Here is an 11,456-nt window from a genome sequence, read left to right on the forward strand (position 1 = left end):
AAAAGTATTGGTGATGACGCTGTCTTGGGCTCCATGGTGACCTTCGTCCTGCCGCTCTGCTGGTCTTGGTCTTGTTGCACCAGAATGGTAACATTTGCCCGGTGCCTTGGCCTGTGCTTGCCCCCTTTGCACCAAAGGGGAAACAAGGACACTGCACAGGCCGGCGCCCGCCTGGTCTCGATCGTCATGGCTTGCGTCATCGGTTCCTCGCGAGGTACCCCTGCCTTGATCTCTTCGCCTCCTCGCGAGCCTTCCTGATGAGGCTGCCTTTGACGAAGCTTTCTGTCGTCCGCCCCGTGAGGCTTGGCCCCTCGCGAGGGTCTTGAGCTTGAGCTGATGAAGATGGGCCGCGCTGGGCCACCGCTTGAGCCACGCCGCAGGCCGCAGGCAGGCAAGTCTGGGGACCCCCATTCCCAGAACGCCGACAGTAGCCCCCGAGCCCAAGGCGCGCCCGGGCTTGGCCCAGTAGGGAAGCGAAGGGGCAAGCGCGAAGCACCGCGGCCCCAACAGCCTGCGGCCTTGGGCGCCGCGTGGCGATTGATTGGACGTGGGCGTTTGCGCTTCCCCACGATGCCTCGGCGACCGCACGACTTGACAATTCCCTGCATGCAGAGAAAACGGTCATGATTACCTGCGATCGTGGTGCTCGGCGGTTGGCCTCCTCCGGCTATAAGTACGGGGCTGGGCGAGCCCCTTCAGTCCATCCCTTCTTGCTGCTCCTTTCCTTCTCCTTCCTTGCTCTTGCTTCTCCTTACGCCAATGGCACCAATCTGCCGGTTCTCTGCAGAAGAGAAGGGAAAGGCCCCCCGAGAGGGTCCTGACCCACTTCCGCCGAAGAAGCCGCTGGTCCTCTGCCACCCAGATGAGGGTGCTTAGCAGGAGGCACCGAGGCCCTGGTACGAGCGGCCGCCGCCTGGGTTTCCGCTACCCTTACATGCCCACGTCGTAGGTCCTGGGGGAGAAGGCGTCGAGTAACATCGATGGTGCCGCCGTCCACACCGGCGAGTCACGGTGGTGCGCGCCGTTCCTCCTGGAGTCCATGTCGAGCGCTCCTCTCGCGAGCTCGTGCTCCACGCCGCCATGCCTCCAAGCTCATGGATTCGCCTCCCTCCTTCCTTCGCCTTCAAGATGCCGCCGAGCGGGGCTCTGGAGCTCTAGTTGCAGCACGCTGACTGCAGCACCCTTGCAACCGGAGCGGAGGTCGCGGTCGTCGCTCCGGGCAAGGTCTTCATGACCCGGGGCTGGGGCAAAATTGCCCGGGTCTGCCGAACGGTGGGCGCCCTTGTAATTCATCTTGAATACGACGGCGCCTCCCTGATGTTCTTCAAGGTGTTCGATGCTGAAGGACGCCGGCTGGAGTGCTGCCCCAGGGAGAGCGGCAGGGGCGACAAACTGGCAAGGACCTGGCCTGCCCATCGGCCCTCCAGCAGCTCCTCAGGCAGCAGCGGAGGAGTTGGGGAATTCAGTGGCTCCCCCGAGCTCCTCGCGACTCCGGAGATGAGCGACGACAGCTACGAGCCCCCGAGCTCGCACGGTGCTCAGAGCGGGGCAGCTGCGTCCAACGCCGACGCCACTGATCTGGATGGGGTTGGCGTCGATGTTGGGCAGCCCACTGTTGATGATGGCGTCCCTTGCGGCGGTGCAGGCAATTAGCGTTCCTTAGGATTAGTACTCTTGTTCCCCGTGAGGAATCGAAGCAACACCCCACGGGGGTATGTAAGGCGTCTGCCATGTCTTTTATGAATATTATATCCTTAATATGAATCAATGTGAGGTGCTTGTCCTATCTCAGCTCGGCTCCCCCTTTCTATCCTTGCGAGGACTTGGCGCTCTACGCTGACAGGTCTCAGTCCCCAGGCAGGCTTCAGCCGTCGCTGGTATGCCAGGTCATGATGCCGTGGTCAAGGCCAGGAGGTGAGCGGCCCGAGGTCCGGTAAGAGCCCCCGAGTCGTGATGATCGGGAGGTCCCCTTTAGCACTCAAGCAGCCCTCGCTAGGCGAGAAAGGAAGGTAACGTCGCCGTGACAGAGCCGCACTGGGCGAGGGTTTTGCGCTACGTTGGTCCAACTCTTGTAACGGCGTGACTTATCTCTTGAGTTTGGTGTAGTTCCTCGATGAAGCACCTGGCCCGAGCGGTGGCAGCTGAGGCGCTGCTGGGTTAGGTCCTCGCGAGCTTCTTCCCACTCCCCCGCATTTTCCTTAATGCTCTACGTCCTCAGGTCCCGGCCCTTGAGCGAGCTCAGCCGCCGCTGGTATGACAGGTCGCGATGCCGTGGGTCAAGGCCAGGGGTGAGGGCTGGAGAGCCAGTAGGAGCCCATGAGTCGCGATGCTCAGGCGCTCCCCTTTTAACGTGCAAGCGGTCCGTGCCGGAGAGAGGGAGAGACAGCTCGTGATGTCCCTAGCGTTGCTCCTGGAGTAGGTCCTGCACACCAGTCATAAAGAGAAACAAGACCTGTCGTTATGGTTGCCAGCCAACCTTTGGTTGCTCCGGGGGAGTGATTGGGGCATTGAGGGCCTGGTGAGGTGGCACCTTGCGGGGATGACGCGGCCAGAGCTCGACCACTCAGATTTTTCGGTGTTGCAGGGACGGACCCGTGCGCAGATGTCGTGCCAGAGCGAGCAGCTCCATAGGTGGGCGTCAATCGAGTAGGCGGTTAGGTCGGGTATGTTAAGCATGCAGGAGGAAATTCATTTTAAGTAGACGCGGGAAAAGCAAACGCCGCAGGGCCAGGCCCAGCAGCTCAGGGATGATGCAGCCCGAGGGGCGCCCCCGACAAGGTAAGTAAAGAGCATAAGCAAAACGGATACATGCCGCAGGGACAGACCCACGCGACCTGGGAATGATGCGGCCCTGTGGGCGCTCCCAGCTAAAAACAGAACTTAGAAAGATGTCACCTGGTGCCGTTGAAGATGGAGTGATGTTGAAGAAGCGGGCGATGCGCGATGAAGACGTCGATCCTTACGAGCCCCAGGCCCAGGAGCCTCGGGAGGCTCCGGGGGCACAGGTGGGTTTCCGAGGGCCTTTTACATCTCCGCCAGGACCGTACCATGCCTGACCTCCTGAGCCTCCAGAATGCTCCTCAGCACGCGCCGATGAGCGGCGACCGCGTTCGGCAGGCCGAAAGGCATGCGAACGTAGTTGTGAGGCGGACCCTCACAACGCCCCACGCGTGAAGGCCAGAGGCGCTCCTGAGACGCGGCTCGGTTGAGCCCTGGCACGTCGACACAGACGCGCAGCCCACCATCCTCGCCTGGATGCAGGGCCATGGCAGGCAAGCGGCGGCTGCTGCGCATGACTCTCGACTCCTGTAGCTCCTGAGTGTTGCTTGCGATGAACTCCTGAGGGTTTGGTCTTCCTTGCCTTGTACCTTCATGAGGGAAACATGCCTGAAAGCACCCCTCCAAGTGGTGCCCGAGCTCCTCCCTCGCGACCTTGGCAAAGTTGGTGGCTCTCCAAGAAAGAGCCCCCAAGCCCTGCCTGAGGAGGGCGTCGAGCGCGCCTTCCTATGCGAGAGAGGGTGGCGCTCCCTGATTGGGCGCAGATCCTGACCCAACACCTTCGGAGGCGCTTGCCTCCTTATGGATTGGGCCAGGCGAAGCCTTCTTCTTGGGGGTCGCCTCGGTAAGTCTTCCGTTTCTGCGGTCCGGGTCTTCGATTGCCGCGGCTTGGAACACGCGCTCAAGTGAACACACCGCATCCCTTTCTTCATAGGGTATGGTGATGACTCCACCGCTTCCTGGCATCTTGAGGACATTGTATCCATGGTGAGTCACTGCCATGAACTTGGCCAGGGCTGGGTACCCGAGGATGGCGTTGTATGGTAGACGGATGTGGGCGATGTCGAAGTCGATGAGCTCGGTGTGGTAGTTGTTGCGCTGCCCGAAGGTGACTGGAAGGCGAACCTGCCCTATCAGAACAGTGGAACCATCAGTGACTCCTGAGAAGGGCTTGGTTGGCTGAAGCTGATCGTACGGCACTTGAAGATTGTCGAACGTCTCGACAGACAAGACCTTGAGTCCTGCTCCGCCGTCAATGAGGGTCCTGGTGACCTGCACGTTGCTGATGACTGGGGAGCAAAGCATCGGGAGGACTCCGGTCGTTACCGCGCACTTGAGCTGATCCGCTGAGCTGAACATGATAGCGCACGCAGACCACCTGAGGGGGCGCGTGGCCTCAAGCTTGGGGAGGACTCCATTCACCTCGCGAGCAAACTGCTTGAAGATGCGTTGTGAGGCTGGGGCCTGTGCGCCACCCAAGATGCAAGCGATTGCACGCGGCTCCTGGAAGCCCCCGGCCCCCTCGTCCTGATGTTGGTCTTCGTTCCTCCTTGGCGGTGGCGGCAGAGGAGGAAGGCCTGCGTTGCCGCGCGGGCGATCCTCATGAGGCTGATCCCTCCAGCCTCCCTCGCGAGGCTGGTCCTGCCAGTGATCCTCGCGATGTGGGTCTCGCCACCCTTGGCGAGGGACCCGGTCTTCCCATCGTCCGCCACCTCTTCCTCCTCCTCGGCCATAGCCCCTGTCGTTGCGCTCGGGGCGTCGGCCGACATGTCCATCTCTCATGGCCCTGAGCTCTTGACATTTGTTGGTGTTGTGGGTGTGGAGGTCGTGGTACACGCAGTACCGGCTGCCCTTGGATGACTCAGGCTAATCCCTGCCTCGCTTGGTGTCTGGCTCCGCTGCAAGCACGACAGCCCCCTTGCGCTTCACGTCATTGGCCTTAGGCTTCTTCTCTTCTGGGTCGGCAGCCGGGAGTTCGAGGAGGGAAAGGCGCCCTTCCTCAGCCCTGGCGCACTTGGTCGCCAAGTTGAACAGCTCCAGGGATGTGCACAGGTCTTCATGGATTGCTAGCTCCTCCTTCATCTTGACGTCGCGTACGCCATCGGAGAAGGCCGAGATGATGGCTTCTTCAGTCACCTTGGGGATCTTGAGGCGAGCGTTGTTGAAGCGCTGGATGTATTTCTGCAGGGTTTCCCCTTGCTGCTGCTTGATGCGGCGCAGATCGCTCACGGCCGGGGGCCGGTCACGAGTGCCCTGGAAGTTGGCGATCACTACACCACGACACTCAAAGGAGCGTCAAATTATCTGTCGGCATAGGGCACCTAAGGAGTGTCGGCAAAGACCTTTGTCGACAGAAAAGAGCTATCGCCTATAGTCCTGCCGGGAAAGGTCTTCGCCGACAGATAAATATATGCCGACAGATAGTATGTCAGCTTTGGAGAGACCTATGGCGACAGACATTTATACACCGACGGATTGTTCTATGCCGACAGATCATCTAACAGTGCGCTATACCGATAGATTGTATGACATACATTGCTACGCCGACAGTTTGTGTGTAAGTGCCCTAAGCCGACAGTTTGTGCGACGCCCAATACTTCTGCCAACAGATTTGCTGTCAACGCTCTACATTTCATGAGAAATACAAATGCTCCATATTGTGAGTGAAAACACATTCATAATATTCAACTCATGTTCAATACGAAATACATATACAGACAATTGCACTCTTCTATTCAGCAAAAGATACCATTGATCAATGCATTCATTCGACATATATAGAAGATTCATTAGTTTTCTTCACTGAAGTTAGCTACAGCCATTAAGTATACACAAGTCAGATATAAGTACCGAGAGAGGCACGTTATTACAAGCATAATGGCCAAAGTTCCTAGGAGACAAATGCTTGATCACTTGACTACTACAGAATATTATGGAAGACCAACTCTTCAATCACCAAGCCAAATCAACTTCCATATGAACAAAATGTGTGAACCCTGTTTTCAACAAAAGAAATCAGGAGAACATCTTCGATCAACTTGTGGACTTGCTACTTTCTACCATTTGTCCCTACAAAAGAACTCATATGTTTCAGAAGATGTACAATACACACACACATCATGCAGCAATACGAAATATCATATGATGAATTGAAACCATTCATAGTTGAACTAGCCTCGTACATGAAAGACCACAATAAAGAAAAAGGCTGGAGTCGAGTGGCATCAATCAAGTAGAAAACAAAGTTGAACTGTATATCATGGGTTCAAAACAGCAGGGGCACCCTTGGTTCCAAAATTACAGAATCTCTGACATGCAACTACACAAGCATGAACCTAGGAGCCCAGTCGAATGCAGTGGCGGCAACCGAAGCCCGAATGGGCCTCAGCATGGTAGTTTGGTTCACGACCAAGTACTCCCTGCGTTCCTAAATATAAGCCCTTTTAGAGATTCCAATATGGACTGCATATGGAGCAAAATGAGTGAATCTACATTCTAAAATATGTCTATATACATCTATATGTCGTACGTATTGAGGGGGGGGGGGGGGAGCAGGGCCACAACCTTGTGTGGGAAGTCGAGGTCAGGGTCGTCGACTTGGGGTTGGGGTCCCAGTTATCCTCCTCGCCCACGGAGCCGTGTGCCTACCAAATCAAGAAGGAAAATAAATACCATATTATTCCAAGGTCAAACATACAATCAAGTGGCAAAAGAAAGAAAGATCACATGACGATTATAAGCAAAAGAATAACTTATTTATAAAAACCCCTCCATTAATTCAATCTAGTCTAGTGTCAACCAAGTAGCAACTAGATCATGGTTTAGTATTTTTTTTATCCTGGACCGAACTGGTAGATTTGATGAACAATGCCTGAATAAGAAAACTACTACTACAATCAATATATATCGACAATGGTGGTCTCATATATAGTAGCACATTACGCGAAAAGATGATATGACACAATCAAAAACCTCAAATGAGCAACCAACAAAGCTTCATTTAGTTGGAGGGCTTAGAACACGGGCATCAGAGAAGAAAGATAAATATACCCACTTGTTGATATATAAGCAAGCAACATCACATGGTCTGCAAGCGTCAAAAGGGCAGCCCGGTGCATGTAGCTCCACTTGCGCAGGGTCCGGGGAAGGGTCCGACCGCTTTGGGTCTATTGTACGCAGCCTTTCCCTACATTTCTACAAGAGGCTCTTTCCAGGACTTGAACACATGACCTCATGGTCACAAGTCTGCAAGCGTCAAAGTAAAGAGTAATTTCTATTGTACCAGATTAGATTGCTTACTCAATAAATAAACCTGAAATTCAATCTATAAGCAAGCAACATTGATATCATTCAATAAAAACCTCAGAGGAGCAACCAGCAAAAATGATGCATTCAGTTTATATATCAATGTAAACAGGACAAACAATGCATAAACGATGAAAACAAAAGCAAGAAAGAATAATTGATGTTGTTGTGGCTTGCATCGGACTCCATTTTCGGTTGCGACAGCGATTAGAACATCTCTGTCAAAGAGGGATCACAAGCCCAGAACAAAACAAGATAACTGCATTTACGCACAATTCCTAGTTCCCTACTAAACAACAATAGCAACATAGTCAGGCCACTTGCATCGGACCATAAACTGGCCAGAATTAATGCGATGATACAGAAAGGCCAGAGGGAGGAAAGTTGTTGTTTATTACCACCATTGACTGTTGTTACTATTTTAGTTGATCAAAAGGGTGACTTAGTTGCTTCCTAATCCTGATACTGATCCAATTCCAACCGACCTCCTGCCTAGAGCTGGGCTAGAGGGATTCCAACTCTACCTACAAACCAGGCATATTAATTGGTAATATATATTTGAAAAAACATGTATATATCTAATTCACATGTATGTGCTTCAAAACTAATGATGCATATAGTACCACAAGCCATTTTCAATTAGTACAAGGGTTACCCAGCAGCAACGATATAGAAAAAACCATGAAAGTTGTTTACCTTCAGACCAAACAGCGCCAAGTATTGCTTCTCATGTCCTTAATACTACTTCCCAGGCTGATCATGCCTAGGCAGCAGAGCGGTCCACCCATCAGCGTCAGAGACAGGCTTCGAGGACCTCGGCTAACCCTGCTTCATCCTCGAGCATCAATGGCTCATCACCGTCATCATCATCGAAATATAAATCATCGTCATTAGCAACCATCTGCTCTCAAAAAGGAAATCATTCAATTAAAAGAGAGTCATCTCCTGAATCTTAATTGTAACCAAGATCCAACCAGCAGAATGGTGGCATGCCACAGGATGCCAAAAATTGTTAGTTCAACAAGGAGAATATATCAAGGGAAAATCTAAAAAGAAGAAACAAGGCTTGCCGCTGGCCTATCCGCAAAGTACCTGGGATAGATATATGCTAGCAGCTAGCATTCTTGCTGGAATAATATTCACATGTATGTGCTTGCAAACTAAACCATACATTTTCCACTAGTTGCCGTGATTAAGGCTCGGGATTTGATACTATTTGCATAATTAGGGTGCTGCTATACATATATAAATATAGAAACCAAATACTCAATGTTCTTCCATAAACCAGATTTACTATCACCACATTGTGCCCTTACTTATGATACTTTTCGATAGAAACTAGGTATTATGACAGTCTAATGCATCCAATGTTCATAATGACATTACAAATTGTACCATTAAGCAGCTTAGGAGGACCATCCTCTGTTCCTGTAACAGAACCGATGTAAATTCTTCACTTGCCCCCACCACCTACATATAAAGATTGATTGTTAGTACATTATTACTGAAAAATGCTTCTCTTTGATAGACGCATCACTACATGTGTACATAATTAGGACATACAGATCACATCTGTGACTTCATAGGCCCACACATAATCTGATTTAGCCACAAGGCTTTGAAGCTGGCACCCGTGCAATAAGAAATAAATAAATGAAAAATAAAATATGCCACTCACAACGGGAAAAGTAATTACAATTCTAACAGACTCATCCCTCTCCTTTGTACTGCCTCTGCCAGGAAATTGTTACATGCTACAAATTTGTGGATGAAGCACGCACAAGAAAAACAATAGATTTACTTACCCAGAGGCCAGCCGATTCATGGCTGGATCTAGTTAGTTACCTACACGTACTAGAAAAGCATTGACCCAGCTCACCTAGAGCGACCGAATCTGGAGGTGGGGCAAGGAAGGGGCGACGAGAAAGGACTCACATACCAGAAGCTTACCTCAGGCCGGGCAGAGGGAAGGAAATCAGCCGGAACAGAGGCCACAGGTGGAGGAAAACCAGCGCTGGATCCTCGGCGGCCGACGGCCTTGCTTCTCCTTACTGGTGGACGGTTCTGCTGCTCCTGTCTGGTGGCGCTTGACGGCGCTGCTGCTCCTGTACGGTGGCGCTTGACAGCGCTGCTACTCCTCAGCGCAGCGGATGGAGCTGCTGCTCCTGGGCGGATGGTGCCCTGCGGGGAGGAAGGTCAGGGTTGGAGTTGATGTGGCGCGAGGGAACAAGCGGACGGGCGGCGGCGCGGTCGAGTTAGGTTTAGGTCGGAGGCGGCGGCGCACGGGTTCTATGTGAGTGGTGAGAGAGAGAAGGGTGAGATTGGGGGTTGGACGGGTGTGTTTTTTCTTTTCTTTTGCTGGTCTGGTCCGACTCGGGTGTTTTCCATCGCGCGCATATGGATGTGGAAGGAAACAAAGCCGACACTTTTTGTGTCCCAAAGAATCAGCGACACACAAACAATCAGTAAAGATTGTAACTGCTGACAGAAATTACGTCGGTGCTTTGTTGGTGCTTCAGCGACAGATAATGTGTCAAGAGGTTATATAAATACTATCATACTATGTGTCGGTATAGTTTGGGAAAAAAAGTGCCGGCATTGCTCACTTTTACCAACAGATGCATGTCGTCTTTGTGGTGTCGTGGTGTAGTGGATGAAGCGAGTGCGTATCTCGTCCCAGAAGGAGATTGTGCCAGGAGCCAGGTTCAGGAGCCAGGTGCGGGCCCCGTCCTTGAGCGCCATGGGTGCCGGGAGTTCGAGGAGGGAAAGGCGCCCTTCCTCAGCCCTGGCGCCCTTGGTCGCCAACTTGAACAGCTCCAGGGATGTGCACAGGTCTTCATGGATTGCTAGCTCCTCTTTCATCTTGACGTCGCGTACGCCATCGGAGAAGGCCGAGATGATGGCTTCTTCAGTCACCTTGGGGATCTTGAGGCGAGCGTTGTTGAAGCGCTGGATGTATTTCTGCAGGGTTTCCCCTTGCTGCTGCTTGATGCGGCGCAGATCGCTCACGGCCGGGGGCCGGTCACGAGTGCCCTGGAAGTTGGCGATCACTACACCACGACACTCAAAGGAGCGTCAAATTATCTGTCGGCATAGGGCACCTAAGGAGTGTCGGCAAAGACCTTTGTCGACAGAAAAGAGCTATCGCCTATAGTCCTGCCGGGAAAGGTCTTCGCCGACAGATAAATATATGCCGACAGATAGTATGTCAGCTTTGGAGAGACCTATGGCGACAGACATTTATACACCGACGGATTGTTCTATGCCGACAGATCATCTAACAGTGCGCTATACCGATAGATTGTATGACATACATTGCTACGCCGACAGTTTGTGTGTAAGTGCCCTAAGCCGACAGTTTGTGCGACGCCCAATACTTCTGCCAACAGATTTGCTGTCAACGCTCTACATTTCATGAGAAATACAAATGCTCCATATTGTGAGTGAAAACACATTCATAATATTCAACTCATGTTCAATACGAAATACATATACAGACAATTGCACTCTTCTATTCAGCAAAAGATACCATTGATCAATGCATTCATTCGACATATATAGAAGATTCATTAGTTTTCTTCACTGAAGTTAGCTACAGCCATTAAGTATACACAAGTCAGATATAAGTACCGAGAGAGGCACGTTATTACAAGCATAATGGCCAAAGTTCCTAGGAGACAAATGCTTGATCACTTGACTACTACAGAATATTATGGAAGACCAACTCTTCAATCACCAAGCCAAATCAACTTCCATATGAACAAAATGTGTGAACCCTGTTTTCAACAAAAGAAATCAGGAGAACATCTTCGATCAACTTGTGGACTTGCTACTTTCTACCATTTGTCCCTACAAAAGAACTCATATGTTTCAGAAGATGTACAATACACACACACATCATGCAGCAATACGAAATATCATATGATGAATTGAAACCATTCATAGTTGAACTAGCCTCGTACATGGAAGACCACAATAAAGAAAAAGGCTGGAGTCGAGTGGCATCAATCAAGCAGAAAACAAAGTTGAACTGTATATCATGGGTTCAAAACAGCAGGGGCACCCTTGGTTCCAAAATTACAGAATCTCTGTCATGCAACTACACAAGCATGAACCTAGGAGCCCAGTCGAATGCAGTGGCGGCAACCGAAGCCCGAATGGGCCTCAGCATGGTAGTTTGGTTCACGACCAAGTACTCCATGCGTTCCTAAATATAAGCCCTTTTAGAGATTCCAATATGGCTGCATTTGGAGCAAAATGAGTGAATCTACATTCTAAAATATGTCTATATACATCTATATGTCGTACATATTGAAATATCCAGAAAGGCTTATATGTAGGAACGGAGGGAGTAGAATAGAAACTATGCCAGA

At 51.4% G+C, this 11,456-nt stretch overlaps 2 long non-coding RNA genes across 8 annotated transcripts in view; both read right to left on the reverse strand.

The window, feature by feature from the left end:
- Window positions 1-5,488: 5,488 nt before the first annotated feature.
- Window positions 5,489-9,435, reverse strand: LOC119354782. 3 transcript variants are annotated; one of them, XR_005171242.1, is made up of 7 exons: window positions 9,034-9,431; window positions 8,479-8,553; window positions 7,780-7,984; window positions 7,482-7,607; window positions 6,833-7,023; window positions 6,343-6,422; window positions 5,489-5,847 (listed from the first exon to the last, which is right to left on the reverse strand). It is a non-coding gene; the product is annotated as an uncharacterized LOC119354782 (long non-coding RNA). The 3 variants fall into 3 exon arrangements; XR_005171240.1 differs by having other exon boundaries at window positions 6,833-7,607; window positions 9,034-9,435; XR_005171241.1 differs by having other exon boundaries at window positions 6,833-7,607; window positions 9,023-9,435.
- Window positions 9,436-10,541: 1,106 nt separating this feature from the next.
- The window catches only part of LOC119354783, a 4,040-nt gene continuing 3,125 nt past the window's right edge, over window positions 10,542-11,456 (reverse strand). For 3 of the 5 annotated variants that reach the window (XR_005171245.1, XR_005171243.1, XR_005171244.1), the window contains one exon: window positions 10,542-10,932. This is a non-coding gene — a long non-coding RNA (uncharacterized LOC119354783). Of the gene's footprint in view, window positions 10,933-10,963; window positions 11,325-11,456 lie in introns of those variants that run through there. The other 2 variants (XR_005171246.1, XR_005171247.1) reach the window with 2 other exon arrangements.

The sequence above is a fragment of the Triticum dicoccoides genome, chromosome 2A (assembly GCF_002162155.2).
Source record: "Triticum dicoccoides isolate Atlit2015 ecotype Zavitan chromosome 2A, WEW_v2.0, whole genome shotgun sequence".
NCBI lineage: Eukaryota > Viridiplantae > Streptophyta > Magnoliopsida > Poales > Poaceae > Triticum > Triticum dicoccoides.